This window comes from Tamandua tetradactyla, chromosome 6 (genome assembly GCF_023851605.1).
Source record: "Tamandua tetradactyla isolate mTamTet1 chromosome 6, mTamTet1.pri, whole genome shotgun sequence".
NCBI classification, from domain to species: domain Eukaryota; kingdom Metazoa; phylum Chordata; class Mammalia; order Pilosa; family Myrmecophagidae; genus Tamandua; species Tamandua tetradactyla.
In genome coordinates, this window is record NC_135332.1 from 80,849,415 (window position 1) to 80,862,696 (window position 13,282).

Consider the following 13,282-nt stretch of genomic DNA (forward strand, 5'->3'; position numbering starts at 1 on the left):
ATAAAATCACAGATGTAAATGCACTGTGACATGTTCCATGATATGACATTATCAATGAATTTCCACATTATTTGTACCTGTGTAAACAAGAACTCCTGCTTCACATTTTTAAAGTGAGAAGTCATAGCATTAATTTGATCTTCATAGTCATGGAGCTGATCTTGCAAGCTGGACCTTTCTTCCTGTAGCTTTGACAACCATAAATAATAAATTCTAGAATTAACCAAAATCCTAGCATGTTTTTGTGATACTGTCAGACATAAAATCAAAAGAAAATTAGGGTTTATGTACTTTGCTTCCTTAAATGTCTATTTGGATTTCTGACCTTTTAAATATTATAAAATGATGTTGCAATTTGAAGATTGCTGTGGGAAAATTAGCACTGTATTACACGGAACAGAAATCTCAGGTTTACAACAGTAGCTGGGTCAACTGCTAAAATGCATTTTTCATTCAGCAGTACTGTATTCTTGGAGAGAAAAAGTGAGATTCTATTCCATAATTAAACCAGAAGATCTCAAGCAAACAAAGGTATAGTAAACAAGATATAATAAAAACATAGAACACAGACAATTCTGTATAGAGGTTGGACACCAAGCATGATTTCTCCTCCCTCAACTCTTATTCAAAACCCACATATTAAGATTAAACTTAACAGAACACAACAACTAACTCTCAAGTGCAGAGTACCTATTTCTTAATATATTTTCTATGACTTTGAATTTGAATCCTGAGTGGTAGTAAAACAGTATAAATGGAAAACAAACAATTTCTTATGAAATCACAAGATAGATTTGCAGGGCCATTAGAATATGTAATCTCTCACAGCTTTAATGGACAAAAAATGTTTTTTTGTATTATACTATTATATCCTTATATTTTTGTCTATTAAAGTTGTCTAATTCTGAGGGGTTACATATTGATGTATACCACTAAAACTGTACTTTGCAAGATCTACTTGCATGTATAATAGTGTCTGCTCTGTGTATTTAGCTGTTGTACTGCTGGGTGCATCTAGTTATGACTATTTACCTTCTTCATCAACCTCTTATCATCGTGCAATGCTCCCAGAACAAAAGCATATGCCTTTTGAAAGAAAGCATCACACCTAATGCTCCACAGAGGACCAAGCCCTTCCCACAGAGCTCCAAAATGGTATTTTATTGTCCCTTTCTTAAAATAAAAGTGCAAGCAAGGATCAGCAAAGATTTATTGAAAACTTAAATCATGTGAGGGATATCAAGACAAAAAAAACAACTTTAAAAAAGTAATAATAAACCTGACCCCAGAGTAAACAGAAAATTCAGGACATAGAAGATAAGAACTAAACACATACACACACACAATCAGTGACTGGGAAATGATACTGTACCCCTGAAACAGGACCATGGTGCCATAAGAAAGCAACAAGCAGAGAGACTGCAAATTAAAAATATGATTGAAACAGCTGCCAAAATTAAAAAGTGCAAGGGAAAACATGGAAGACAAAATTGAAAGAATTTCATAGAAAGTAGAACTAACATGAAGAGACAGAAAGAAATGAGAGAAAAATTAAAAGACATGGAAGATTAATTAAGCAAGTCTAATATCTGACTAATAGAGCCAGGAAAATGATAAATTAAAAAGAGGGGAAGAAATTATCAAATAATAATAAAAATATTTCATATATAACAGATGATAATTTCAGGAACAGTATGCTCCCTATGCTCAATGAAGAAACACCAATTCCTGAACACAATAGTAGGATATTTCAGAATATCAAAGATAAAACAAAACCATCAAAGTTTCCAGAATTGAAAAAATGAAAAAAAGAAAAAGGTAATCTAAAGAGAAATGAAAATCAAGGCTAATATCATTCTACTCACCAATAGCACTGCTGGAAGAAAATGGGGCAATTCTTTCCAAATTCTAAAGAAAAAGTATTTTAAACCTAGACTCTTCTACCCAGCCAAACTACCATCAAATATGAGGATAATAAAGGACATTTTTAGACATGCAAAGATTCAGATTGCTTACCTCCCTCAGACCTTCTTATAGAGACACCATAAAGTGTTTCATCAAAAATTAGGGAATAATCCAAAAAAGAACATATCTGATATAGGATTCAACATCAACACAATAAAAGAGTAAATGTAATTCACAGGTAACAGCCTTGAAATTGGTCCATATTGAAATCACAAGACCCTAGAAAGAAATCCAAGGAGTGAGAGGGTAGGGTGGGGAAATATCCTGGAGATCTGATACTTGACTTAATGGATATAAATTAAAGCAGGCAATGCAAGGGAAGCAAACTGGCAACCTAGTATGCTAGAAATTAAAAGCACAGTACTATAGGGACTTCTTGAATGAATCATTTAGGGTAAAAACCAATCAATTCAAAGATGAATCAAAATGAAAAAAATCAACAAAATATACATTGGGTACAAGTAGTTGCGGTGAGGACCATTAAATCAATTAAAACATAAAACATAAAACTGTCATAAACAGTTGTGACTTCTGGAGAAGATGGCAGCTTAGTAAGACGCGTGGGTCTTAGTTCCTCCTCCAGAACAGCTACTAGGGAAGTAGAAACAATACAGAACAGCTCCCAGAGCCACGACAGTGACCAAGAAGACAGCGTACCCCATTCTGGAATGGCTGACTGGCTGGGAGAACCCGCTGCGGTGAGATCGCTGAGGAGCGCGCGCTTCCCCGGGCCGGGGCAGCAGGCGGCCGGAGTCCCTCCCTCCCTCCTTCCCGGGCCAACTGGGAGAATTGGACAGGCGGTCCCCTCAAGCCGCGGTGGCTGGCACCCCCCTCACGTGCGGTCCCCTGGACCAGCTGGGAAAATTGGATCGGAGATCCCCCAAGCCATGGAGATCAGCGACCGGGGTCCCTTCCAAACACGTGGCCTCCTGGTCTGGCTGGGAATGGTGGATAGGCACTCCCCCAAGCCAAGGCGGCCGGTGCCCCTCCCGCCACGCTTGGCACCCCAGGCTGGCTGGGAAATTTGGACAGGCACTCCCCCAAGCCACAGAGGCCGGCGACCCTCCCCACACGTGGATTCCGGGGCCGGCTGGGAGATTCGGATTGGCACTCCCCCAAGCCGCTTTGGCTGGCGACCCTACCCTACAGTGAGAATTTTCCAAAGTTAAAGGAGTCACAGTATCTGTTACTGGTGGGACCCGCAGACAGACGAGCGCCACCTACTGGGCAGGATAAGAAAAACAGAGCCCAGAGATTTCACAGAAAAATCTTTCAACCTGCTGGGTCCCACAACCAGGGAAATCTGATTAAATGCCCAGACACCAGCAGAAGATAATGGATCACGCTCGGAAAATTGAAGATATGGCTCAGTCAAAGGAACAAACCAGTAGTTCAAATGAGATACAGGAGCTGAGACAACTAATGCTGAATATACACACAGAAATGGAAAATCTCTTCAAAAACCAAACCAATAAATTGAGGGAGGACATGAAGAAGACAGGGGCTGAACAAAAAGAAAAACTGAAAAAACAAATCACAGAACTTATGGGAGTGAAGGACAAAGTAGAAAACATGGAAAAAACAATGGATACCTACAATGGTAGATTTAAAGAGAGAGAAGCTAGAATTAGTGAATTGGAGGATGGAACATCTGAATTCCAAAAAGAAACATAAACTATAGGGAAAAGAATGGAAAAATTTGAGCAGGGGATCAGGGAACTGAATGACAATATGAAGCACACAAATATGCGTGTTGTGGGTGTCCCAGAAGGAGAAGAGAAGGGAAAAGGAGGATAAAAACTAATGGAAGAAATTATCACTGAAAATTTCCCAACTCTTATGAAAGACCTAAAATTACAGATCTAAGAAGTACAGCACACCCCAAAGAGAATAGACCCAAATAGGCATTCTCCAAGACACTTACTAGTTAGAATGTCAGAGGTCAAAGAGAAAGAGAAGATCTTGAAAGCAGCAAGAGAAAAACAATCCATCACATACAAGGGAAACCCAATAAGACTATGTGTAGATTTCTCAGCAGAAACCATGGAGGCTAGAAGACAGTGGGATGATATATTTAAATTACTAAAAGAGAAAAACTGCCAACCAAGACTTCTATATCCAGCAAAATTGTCCTTCAAAAATGAGGGAGAAATTAAAACATTTTCAGACAAAAAGTCACTGAGAGAATTTGTAACCAAGAGACCAGCTCTGCAAGAAATACTAAAGGGAGCACTAGAGTCAGAACCGAAAAGACAGAAGAGAGAGGTATGGAGAAGAGTGTAGGAAGGAGGAAAGTCAGATATGCTATATATAATAAAAAAAGCAAAATGGTAGAGGAAAATATTATCCAAACAGTATTAACACTAAATGTTAATGCACTGAATTCCCCAATCAAAAGACATAGATTGGCAGAATGGATTAAAAAACAGGATCCTTCTATATGCTGTCTACAGGAAACACATCTTAGACCCAAAGATAAACATAGGTTGAAAGTGAAAGGTTGGGAAAAGATATTTCATGCAAATCACAACCAGAAAAGAGCAGGAGTAGCTATACTAATATCCAACAAATTAGACTTCAAATGTAAAACAGTTAAAAGAGACAAAGAAGGACACCATCTACTCCTAAAAGGAACAATTAAACAAGAAGACATAACAATCATAAATATTTATGCACAGAACCAGAATGCCCCAAAATACGTGGGGGAATACACTGCAAACACTGAAAAGGGAAATAGACACATATATCATAATAGTTGGAGACATCAATTCACCACTCTCATCAATGGACAGAATATCTAGACAGAGGACCAATAAAGAAATAGAGAATTTGAATATTACTATAAATGAGCTAGACTTAACAGACATTTATAGGACATTACATTCCACAACAGCAGGATACACCTTTTTCTCAAGTGCTCATGGATCATTCTCAAAGATAGACCATATTCTGGGTCACAAAGCAAGTCTTAACAAATTTAAACAGATTGAAATCATACACAACACTTTCTTGGATCATTAGGAATGAAGTTGGAAGTCAATAATAGGTGGAGTGCCAGAAAATTCAAAAATACGTGGAGGCTCAACAACACACTCTTAAACAACGAGTCTGTCAAGGAAGAAATTGCTAGAGAAATTAGTAAATATCTCGAGGTGAATGAAAACGAAAACACAGCATATCAAAACCTATGGGACGCAGCAAAGGAAGTGCAAAGAGGGAAATTTATTGCCCTAAATGCCTATATCAGAAAAGAAGAAAGGCAAAAAATCAGGAATTAACTGTCCACTTGGAAGAACTGGAGAAAGAACAGCAAACTAACCCCAAAGAAAGCAAAAGGAAAGAAATAACAAAGATTAGAGCAGAAATAAATGAAATTGAAAACATGAAAACAATAGAGAAAATCAATAAGACCAGAAGTTGGTTCTATGAGAAAATCAATAAGATTGATGGGCCCTTAGCAAGATTGACAAAAAGAAGAAGAGAGAGGATGCAAATAAATAAGATCAGAAATGGAAGAGGAGACATAACCACTGACCTCACAGAAATAAAGGAGGTAATAACAGGATACTATGAACAACTTTATGCTAACAAATACAACAATTTAGATGAAATGGACGTGTTCCTGGAAAGACATGAACAGCCAACTTTGACTCAAGAAGAAACAGATGACCTCAGCAAACAAATCACAAGTAAAGAAATTGAATCAGTCATTCAAAAGCTTCCTAAAAGAAAAGTCCAGGACCAGACGTCTTCACATGTGAATTCTACCAAACATTCCAGAAATAATTAGTACTAACTCTCCTCAAACTCTTCAAAAAAATCGAAGTGGAGGGAAAGCTACCTAATTCATTCTATGAAGCCAACATCACCCTCATACCAAAACCAGGCAAAGATATTACAAAAAAAGAAAACTACAGACCAATCTCTCTAATGAATATAGATGCAAAAATCCTCAACAAAATTCTAGCAAATCGAGTCCAACAACACATTAAAAGAATTATACATCATGACCAAGTAGGATTCATCCCAAGTATGCAAGGATGGTTCAACATAAGAAAATCAATTAATGTAATACACCATATCAACAAATCAAAGCAGAAAAACCACATGATCATCTCAATTGATGCAGAGAAGGCATTTGACAAGATTCAACATCCTTTCCTGTTGAAAACACTTCAAAAGATAGGAATACAAGGGAACTTCCTTAAAATGATAGAGGGAATATATGAAAAACCCACAGCTAATATCATGCTCAATGGGGAAAAATTGAAAACTTTCCCCCTAAGATCAGGAACAAGACAGGGATGTCCATTATCACCACTATTATTCAACATTGTGTTGGAGGTTCTAGCCAGAGCAATTAGACAAGAAAAAGAAATACAAGACATCAAAATTGGAAAGGAAGAAGTAAAACTATCACTGTTTGCAGACAATAGATATTATACGTCAAAAACCCAGAAAAATCCACAACAAAACTACTAGAGCTAATAAATGAGTACAGCAAAGTAGCAGGTTACAAGACCAACATTCAAAAATCTGTAGCATTTCTATACACTAGCAATGAACAACCTGAGGGGGAAATCAAGAAACGAATCCCATTTACAATTGCAACTAAAAGAATAAAATACCTAGGAATAAATTTAACTAAAGAGACAAAAAACCTATACAAAGAAAACTACAAAAAACTGTTAAAAGAAATCACAGAAGACCTAAATAGATGGAAGGGCATACCGTGTTCATGGATTGGAAGACTAAATATAGTTAAGATGCCAATCCTACCTAAATTGATTTACAGATTCAATTCAATACCAATCAAAATCCCAACAACTTATTTTTCAGAAATAGAAAAAGCAATAAGCAAATTTATCTGGAAGGGTAGGGTGCCCCAAATTGCTAAAAGTATCTTGAGGGAAAAAAACGAAGCTGGAGGTCTTATGCTGCCAGACTTCAAGGCATATTATGAAGCCACAGTGGTCAAAACAGCATGTTACTGGCATAAAGATAGATATATCGACCAATGGAATCGAATAGAGTGCTCAGATATAGACCCTCTCATCTATGGACATTTGATCTTTGACAAGGCAGTCAAGCCAACTCACCTGGGACAGAACAGTCTCTTCAATAAATGGTGCCTAGAGAATTGGATATCCATATGCAAAAGAATGAAAGAGAACCTGTATCTCACACCCTACACAAAAGTTAACTCAAAATGGATCAAAGATCTAAACATTAGGTCTAAGACCATAAAACAGTTAGAGGAAAATGTAGGGAGATATGAAACTTACAATTGGAGGCGGTTTTATGGACCTTAAACCTAAAGCAAGAGCACTGAAGAAAGAAAGAAATAAATGGGAGCTCCTCAAAATTAAACACTTTTGTGCATCAAAGAACTTCATCAAGAAAGTAGAAAGACAGCCTACACAATGGGAGGCAATATTTGGAAACGACATATCAGATCAAGGTCTAGTATCCAGAATTTATAAAGAGATTGTTCAACTCAACAACAAAAAGACAGCCAACCCAATTACAAAATGGGAAAAAGACTTGAACAGACACCTCTCAGAAGAGGAAATACAAATGGCCAAAAGGCACATGAAGAGATGCTCAATGTCCCTGGCCATTAGAGAAATGCAAATCAAAACCACAATGAGACATCATCTCACACCCACCAGAATGGCCATTATCAACAAAACAGAAAATTACAAGTGCTGGAGAGGATGCGGAGAAAGAGGCACACTTATCCACTGTTGGTGGGAATGTCAAATGGTGCAACCACTGTGGGAGGCAGTTTGGCGGTTCCTCAAAAAACTGAATATAGAATTGCCATACGACCCAACAATACCATTGCTAGGTATCTACTCAAAGGACTTAAGGGCAAAGACACAAACGGACATTTGCACACCAATGTTTATAGCAGCATTATTTACAATTGCAAAGAGATGGAAACAGACAAAATCTCCATCAACAGAAGAGTGGCTAAACAAACTGTGGTATATACATACGATGGAATATTATGCAGCTTTAAGACAAGATAAACTTATGAACCATGTAATAACATGGATGGACCTAGAGAATATTATGCTGAGTGAATCCAGCCAAAAACTAAAGGACAAATACTGTATGGTCCCACTGATGTGAACGGACATTCGAGAATAAACTTGAAATATGTCATTGGTAACAGAGTTCAGCAGGAGTTAGAAACAGGGTAAGACAATGGGTAATTGAAGCTGAAGGGATACAGACTGTGCAACAGGACTAGATACAAAAACTCAAAAATGGACAGCACAATAATACCTAATTGTAAAGTAATCATGTTAAAACACTGAATGAAGCTGCATCTGAGCTATAGGTTTTTGTTTTGTTTTGTTTTGTTTTGTTTTGATTTTACTATTATTACTTTTATTTTTTTCTCTATATTAACATTCTATATCTTTTTCGGTTATGTTGCTAGTTCTTCTAAACCAATGCAAATGTACTAAGAAATGATGATCATGCATCTATGTGATAATGTTAAGAATTAATGATTGCATGTGTAGAATGGTATGATCTCTAAATGTTGGGTTAATATCTTTTTTTCCGTTAATTAAAAAAAAAAAAAAAAAAAAGAAGGGATAATTGGAGATGAAGGGATACAGACTGTACAACGGGACTGGATATAAAAACTCAGAAATGGGGTGGGCCGCGGTGGCTCAGCGGGCAAAGTGCTTGCCTGCTATGCCGGAGGACCTCGGTTCGATTCCCGGCCCCAGCCCATGTAACAAAAACGGAGAAACAGAATACAATAAAACAAGAAAATGTTTAAAAATGTTTCCCTTTCTTCCTTCCTTCCTTCCTTCTATCCTTCCTTCCTTCTCTCTGTCTTTCCTTTAAAAAAAAAAACAACAAAAAAACTCAGAAATGGACAGCACAATACTACCCAATTGTAATGCAATTATGTTAAAACACTGAATGAAGCTGCATGTGAGGTATAGGTTTTTTGTTTTTGTTTTTTTTTCTTTCTATTATTGTTTTAATTCTTATTCTGTTGTCTTTTTATTTCTTTTTCTAAATTGATGCAAATGTACTAAGAAATGATGAATATGCAACTATGTGGTGTTATTAAGAATTACTGATTGTACATGTAGATTGGAATGATTTCTAATTGTTTTGTTAATTCTTTTTTTAATTAATAAAAAAAAAACTTAAAAAAAAAAAAGAAAGAAAGTAGAAAGACAGCCTACACAATGGCAGGAAATATTTGGAAACGACATATCAGATAAAGGTCTAGTATCCAGAATTTATAAAGAGATTGTTCAACTCAACAACAAAAAGACAGCCAACCCAATTACAAAATGGGAAAAAGACTTGAACAGACACCTCTCAGAAGAGGAAATACAAATGGCCAAAAGGCACATGAAGAGATGCTCAATGTCCCTGGCCATTAGAGAAATGCAAATCAAAACCACAATGAGACATCATCTCACACCCACCAGAATGGCCATTATCAACAAAACAGAAAATTACAAGTGCTGGAGAGGATGCGGAGAAAGAGGCACACTTATCCACTGTTGGTGGGAATGTCAAATGGTGCAACCACTGTGGGAGGCAGTTTGGCGGTTCCTCAAAAAACTGAATATAGAATTGCCATACGACCCAACAATACCATTGCTAGGTATCTACTCAAAGGACTTAAGGGCAAAGACACAAATGGACATTTGCACACCAATGTTTATAGCAGCATTATTTACAATTGCAAAGAGATGGAAACAGCCAAAATGCCCATTAACAGATGAGTGGCTAAACAAACTGTGGTATATACATACGATGGAATATTATGCAGCTTTAAGACAGAATAAACTTATGAAGCATGTAATAACATGGATGGACCTAGAGAACATTATGCTGAGTGAGTCTAGCCAAAAACTAAAGGACAAACACTGTATGGTCCCACTGATGTGAACCGACATTCGAGAATAAACTTGGAATATGTCATTGGTAACAGAGACCAGCAGGAGTTAGAAACAGGGTAAGATAATGGGTAATTGGAGATGAAGGGATACAGACTGTGCAACAGGACTAGATACAAAAACTCAAAAATGGACAGCACAATAATACCTTATTGTAATGTAATTATGTTAAAACAATGAATGAAGCTGCATCTGAGCTATAGTTTTTTTTGTCTGTTTGTTTGTGTCTTTTTTTCTTTTTCCTTCTCTTTTCTTTTTTTTATTATTATTATTATTTTTTCTCTATATTAACATTCTATATCTTTTTCTGTTGTTTTGCTAGTTCTTTTCCTAAATCGATGCAAATGTACTAAGAAATGATGATCATGCATCTATGTGATGATGTTAAGAATTGCTGATTGCATATGTAGAATGGAATGATTTCTAAATGTTGTGTTAATTTCTTTTTTCTTTAATTAATAAAAAAAGTTTAAAAAAAGAGTAAACAGTTGTGGTAAATTAAGCATATATAAAATAAGTCTTGATAATATAAAAATAATAAAAATATTTTTAATGCGAGAAGAAAAGTTGGGAAGAAGTATAAGTGTTAATTTCCTGGTCTTTAAGAGCAGAGAATCAACCAATACTGTATATAATTCAAGCATAGTGTCTGAAAAGAAAATAATTAGAAAAATTTTTTCTCAAGTAGTTTTTCTTAATCTTAGAGGAATTTTTTTAGTAATCAAATCCTCTTATGACAAAATAATCTTTACTTTAAATTCAATTTCTTTCCTTTTTCTTCCCTAAAATGCCATTAATACTCTATTCAATAGCTTCTATTAAAAACAGCCTGCCTAGGATTCCATAATATTTCTTTCTGCTTGTCACATATCTGCATTTAAGATGTCTAATGCATAGTTACTTCTGTGATCAACAGTGGGTACTTTGGGGGGGTTCTTATATATTTTTTATTTTATAGACTTCTGCTCTGTTCAAATATCCTAAACTTACAAAAGATGCTTTTTTCAATGCCAGAATTTATTCAGAGATTACTATCAGAGTTTTTTCTGAGTCAAGAGGTTACTGCCCTCCAGTGCTGAGGGAAATTTATAACTCTAAATGCCTACATTAAAAAAAAAGAGAAAGATTTCAAATTTTCAAAGACCTACTTGCAAAACTGGAAGAACAAGAAAAAGAAGAGAAAACTAAACCAAAAGCAAGCAGAAGGAAGAAAATAACAAAGACTAGAACAGAGATAAATGAAATAGAGAATTAAAAAAATAGAATCAACAAAAGCAAAAGTTGGTTCTCTGAAAAGATCAACTTTAGCTAGACTGACAAAGAAAAAAAGAGACACAAATAACTAAAATCAGAAATGCAAAGAAGGATATTACTATCAATATGGATATTAGATGCAAAGTTCTCAATTACCAGTGATGCAAATCCAACAGCACCTTAAACGAACTGTAAACCATGATCAAGTTGGATTTATCCCATGCATATAAGGGTGCTTCAACATAAACACCAATAAATGTAATACACCACATTAACAAAATGAAGGGAAACAACCACTGTGACAGCTCAATTGAAACAGAAAATACATATGACAAAGTCCAGCACCCCTTCTTGATAAAAACACTGAGAAAACTAGGAATAGAAGGAAACTTTCTCAGCATGATAAAGGGCATATACCAAAAGCACCCACAGGTAGATGATAGGCATGAACCCCATACAGGAGACAAAATAGCAGAAGCTGTACCATGGAACATTCCACTTACCACCCTACCGAACCTGGCCCAGAAACTCCCCCACGAACACTGGACCAACAACTCCTGTCCAAACAGGAGTTTGGACACTGGACCAACAACCTGTCCAAACAGGCTCCCTCCCACCTGCCAAACTTCAGGTATAGAAGATCTTCCATTATCCCCCTGGGCCAGCTAAATGCTTCCCTTCAGACCCCGCCATGCTATGCACCTGAATAAAGCCTGCTGCCTGCCTTGGTACCTCTTTCAACCCATTTCTTTTCTTACACTAACAACATACTTAATGGTGAAAGACTGAACGTTTTTCCCCTAAAATCAGTAACATGACAAAGATAAAGAATGTTACCACTGCTATGTAACATTGTACTGGACGTCCTTGCCAAAACCATTAGGAAAGAAAAAGAAATAAAAGGCATTCAAATGGAAAGGAAGTGGTAAAATTGCCCACATTCACAGATGGCAAAATGTTATGTACAGAAATTCCTAAAAAATCCCCAACACAGTTCCTATACAAGGTACAAGATCAATACCCAAAAATCAGTAGTGTTTCTCTACACTAGTAATGAACAATTGGAAGAAGAAATCAAGAAAAAAATTCCATTTACAATAACAACTAAAAGAATCAAATATCTAGAACTAAATATAACAAAAAAGTAAAGGACTTGTACAAAGAAACCTATAGAACATTGATAAAATAAATCAAAGAAGATCTTAATAAATGGAAGGATACTCCCTGTGGATGGATTAGAAGTCTACCTATTATTAAGATGTCAATTCTACCTCAAATGATTTACAGATTCAATGCAATCAGAATCAAAATTCCAATAGCCTTCTTTTCAGAAATGGAAGTTAATAATCAAATTTAAATGGAAGGTTAAGGGGCCCAGAATAGCCAAAGCCATCTTGAAAAATAATAACTAAGTGGAGGACTCATATTTCTTAATCTTAAAACTTATTACCAGGCGGTGCGACGGAGAATTTCTGCCTTCCATGCCAGCGACCCAGGCTTGATTCCTGGTGCCTGTCCATGGGGAAAAAAAAAATTATTACGAAGCCACTCTAATCAAGACAGCATAGTACTAGGACAAGGACAGACACAGACCAACGTAACTGAACTGAGAGTGCAAAAATCAACCCTCGGATTTGTGGCCAACTGAATGTTGACAAAGGTGCTAAGACCAACTGCATTAGTTAGGGTTCTCTAGAGTACAGAATCAACAGGGAACACTAGCAAATATAAAATTTATGAAAGTGTCTCATGTGACCATGGGAACACAGAGTCCAAAATGCACAGGGCAGGCTGTGAAGCTGACGATTCTGATGGAGGGTCTGGACAACTCCACAGGAGAGATTTGTCAGCTGAAACAGGAAGAGAGCCTGTCTCTTCTTAATCCTCCTTAAAAGGCTTCCAGTGATTAGATTAAGCATCATTCATTGCAGAAGACACTCCCCTTGGCTGATTGCAAATGGAATCAGCAGTGGATACAGCTGACATGATCATGATTTAATTCTATGAAATGTCCTCTGTGCTGGTTTGAAAGGAAGTATGCCCTCTAAGAAAAGCCATGTTTTGATATAAATCCCATTTCATAAAGGTAGAATAATCCCTATTCAATACTGTATATT